Genomic DNA, 4,748 nt, shown 5'->3' with positions numbered 1-4,748 from the left:
GCCTAGGCCATGGGCTGGGCTGCAACAAGCAGCAATGCTTATTTGGATCTCGACACGACACTTTTTTTTTATTGTTCATGTTCCATATTACACATTTCATACAAGTTTTTTTATTCCATTTGATTAAAAAAAAAAAGAAATGTTTTTAACACAATGTTCTGTTTGAAACAAAATTGCACAAATGTATAAGGACGTATAATTGACGTGTAATATGAGGTACCCACTAAAAAGCAAAGCTTGTAGGATGTAGGTTCCAAAAATATAATATAGACTTTTAGTATAGTATATCAATGTCAAAAATGATGCAACATGTAACATGCAAAAATACAAGATGTCGAGAATATTATAAAATTTACGGAGTGTGCTTTGAGGATAATTCATAATATAGCACGATCCGATTTTCATGATCTGAATTTGACGTTATCAGCCATTTTGAACTCTCGTTTGTGATGCCAACTGAATAATGTCCATATTATGAAAAAACAACAGCAGCGCAGCAGAAGCAGCAGCAACAACCGAATAGCACAAGATTCATTATGTCGTTGACCTTTCATTGAAATGCTCTTAATAATCATAATTTAGCAGTCGTGGGAGTTACTGAAAACTTGCTAATACTTCTTTTTTATTTCTATTTTCTACTTTGCTCTGTTTCTTTCCTTCGTTTAGTCTTAATATTTCGGTATTGAAACAGAATTACGTCATTACTGAATCAAAGACGACTTTCCCCGTCGACAACTTTCAGTGGATGGCATCAATAGGGGGCGCTTTAAACCGTGTATGAAATTATTTGATTTTAGTGCATCGTTCTTCTAACGAAAATGACATTTGGTTATTGATCAACAGACTGCCAAATTACGGATTTGAAACATATAATCCGGAATCGACGACTGACTAGGATGATGCAAACAGTATGGTGGATTGTGGACGTTGTTTCCTGTTATGTAACGAATAGGAACAATTTGTCGCTTATCTCCTTATTTCCTTCTTCTATACTTTTTCAACAGCCACTTGTACGAGCTTTCACTCTTCAAATATACTGTAAATGAAAGAGCTAGGCCATCAGGTAAATTATTTTCGATTGGTCAAGTCAACATAACTTTCATCAAATCTAGTACTCTGAACATTATTTGCATTCTTTTTTTTTGTGGTAGATTTGTTTGATAATTGAAATATTCAGTCTAGATATGTTCGACGTACCATGAAAAGTGTACGAAAGTAAGTTAAGGTGCGATAACCTATAGCTTTTATTCAGCAGCTTTCTCCCAGAAAATTAGAACCCACTGGTGACAAAGGAACAATAATAACAACAAAAACAAACAAACAAGCAATAAGAAATAGATTGTTATAACAAACATCATAATAAAAATCACAATGCAACGCAAGATCTATTGGCATCAACATACGATTAATTATTATGCTTGAGCATGTAGTTTAATCCATTGGTTTGCGTAGACATGCTCTGTCTTTCTGGGTTTTTTTTCTAATCATGTGGCATAAAATTACGGCAATTTTCACCTTCAGCCTTTAAACTCATTATTATGATTCACTTCAAAAAGTGTTCGGTCTCTAATATAAGATTTCATAAATCGCTCGCAAAAGTGATTTTCACGACTTATATGAATATTGTTATTCAGAAATAAAGAACTTTCCCATTTGCAAGCTTGTATTACATTTTTTGTGTGTGCATAATTCTTACAAATTTGAACAAATATATCAGACCTATAGAAATGTTTAAAGTGCATGGGGTAGCCATATATGGCAATCCATTTTTCATTTATTTGACCAGGCATATTTTTGCTCACCCTGTTTTCCCAAGTATATATCTTTTCATTTCAAGTCCTCTATAATTTTACATCATTATTCAGTTTTATATACAAAATCAGTGGTGAACACACCTGCCTTGGTCGTATATTTTACGTTTTGATGGCAGTGACTTCGTATTATACTTACATACACACAAAAAAAAAGTTCGTAGAAAATGTTGCTCCTGGTGTTTTTGTAAGACTCTTCTTCTCTGTAAAATGATTAAAGTGGTCTACTTTTTACAAATCTTGAATATCTACTGCAGCGTGACAGAATGAAGTGTCTTTTTTTAAACCAAAACCGGTAAATATATGTCATTATGATTTCTTTATGAAATGTTAAATCAAAAGAGACTACAAATAAATGAATGAAAAAAAAAACACGCATAATCGTTTACTTCTTATTGTGAATGGGATGTTAAATGTTTTTGTTTTTTTTCGGCGGGAATGTCTCACAGAATTTCTCATGTAGCTAAGGTAAAGGGGAGTTCCTTTTCAAAGAGGTTTGATACAGCAAAAAAAAATCCTCTTATGTAAGATAAATCAGTACAACAATGCGATGAACATAATAACATGTAATAAAGACACAAGTAAATTATTAACAGAGATACAAATAAATGTTATATCATTATGGTAAAGGCAGAAACAAAAATGCTGGAAATGGAGAGGACTGCTAAAAAGTGGAGCTTGTAGTATGCAGTCCCCTCATTAAAAAAAAATATGAAAAACAATCAAATTGCCAAAAAAGACAATTTGCCTAAGAGATAGAAAAAAAAGACAGAGTAATACACACATACTAGGTGTTACAAAAAAATACCCACTTTTGATTCTTAATAGTTCAAAAACTATTAATCAAATAAAACTGTCATTGATATGAGTAATAGCTAAATAGTGTACAATTTAGTTGGAGGTGATTTGAATATGAAAGCCTTTATTAGTTTCATGAAATCAATGATTTATTTCAATGTTAGGTTCCAGATTTTGAGCAAATTTTAACCCTCTGTACAAAACTTCAACTTTACACAGGAACCAATGATGTGTATGAGGGTGTGTGCTTACAATAACCATGAACAATGGACATGGCTACCACCTGTTCAGAGCTCTGCTGGAAGGCACATGAATGCTTTATCAATTATTTATGTGGTTTGCCCTTAGCACTGCTAGTCTGAATTCATGACACAAGGTGAAATGCATGCACATGAAAAAAGTGAGCACATGTTTCCATATGCTTGCATACACCGCATTTCAGAATGAATAAAAGACTAACTGTGAAAGTGGAATTCCTCATGAATATGTAATAGAGCATTCCATTCCTGGCCATTCCAGGACCATCGTCTAGGTATCAGCAACACACTCCTATACACAACAATAACCCGCTGTGCAAAGTTGAAGTTTTGTACAGAGGGTTGAAATTAGAGCAAAATCTGAAACCTAGCTGAAAAATTAATGTTGAATTTAACGAAACTGAATCATGCTTTCATTTTCAAATTACCTTCAACAAAATTGTACACTGTTAAGCTATTGCTCATATCAATGACAGTTTTATCTGATATATATTTTTTAAACTATAAAGAATCAAAAGTGGGAAATGTTTTTTGTAACACCTAGTATATGCACACAAGGACGCACATTTTCAAACACAAACACCATGGCATGCTCTCATCGGCAACTCGGATACTTCTGTAAACATGATTGTCCTTTAATGTCTGTGTGTTGTCTTGGGCGTGTTCAGCCAGTAAGCGTTTTCACATCAGCCCGATAAAAATCCAAGCTCGAGATATTTTCCAATTTCCCAAGTCAGAAAATAGCGCGCTATTTCGAAACATCGGGCTGATGTGAAAACGCCTAGTGTCAACTGCTTGTCTGTTATTGGTTGCGATTTGTTCTTGGATGTTTAAGTCATTCCAAACCCGATTTTCTTCAAATAAACTTTAATTACTCTAAAAATGGTGTGCTCTGTACTATTTCATAAGTGTTTTCTTGGCATCCCGCAAAAACTTAAAAGCCCAATTCTCATCTCCGCCAATACTGCATCATCCCTTTAAAATGCGCAGTGAGTTCGTGATATTCGTGATGTTCGCATGTTTGAAGGGTGGTGCTGCTTGAGAGATAAAAAGGAAGTAATGTGATCCATGCCAACCACGCTTACGCCGGAACGCGAAATGGTGGAAGGAATTATACATTCATTTTTGTAAAAGAGACATAACACTTTGGTAAAGTGATAGATCACCCATTTGCTTTCAGTTCTATTTTTAGACTTGATGTCTTTTCTAATCTTGTGATATCATATATGATACTTGTAAGGGTGAGGATTCCACGTTGTCCACGACATTCTCTGCGACCGTGTGAATGATTGCACGTATATCCGCTTACAAGTTACAGCAAGGGAAATGTGGCGAGTCCAACTATCCTTCTACCAGTTAAGTATACATTATCCTTGCTTGATTTCGCCAGGGAGGTCACCTCCCTGGTTTCGCATTGCACACGGATAAACATGACTACATTTCTAGCAAATTCGGTTCATGGCAGTTCAAAAACATAAAATAACGCCATATACAATTCTGTTCAAATGATACACTGGATACGAAAATATAATGTTGACAAGAACATTTAGTAGAATGTGTGTATACGTTCGCATAATGTTTATTATATATACACAAATACATAGATAGATATATAGATATGTAAATGTATATTCACATGTGTGTGCGTGTGCATGCGTCAGCGCGTGTATACACACGTTTAATATGCCTCCTATGAGTTTATAATGATTGTGATTCAGTGCAATGACGTTTCTTCCTTGCCCATTATACCGATAATCATTAGGTATTTTGTAAATATGGACTATGACCTGACTAACAAGACAGAGAATGATCAGCCGGTTTTTATCGTATCTCAAGTAAGACCAAGATAATACGTATCTGTTAGTATTTCGTAAGTATATGG

This window comes from Diadema antillarum, unplaced genomic scaffold (genome assembly GCF_040938485.1).
Source record: "Diadema antillarum isolate AM-2024a unplaced genomic scaffold, OU_Dant_1.0 scf00000212, whole genome shotgun sequence".
Lineage (NCBI taxonomy): Eukaryota > Metazoa > Echinodermata > Echinoidea > Diadematoida > Diadematidae > Diadema > Diadema antillarum.
This window is presented reverse-complemented; position numbering follows the sequence as displayed.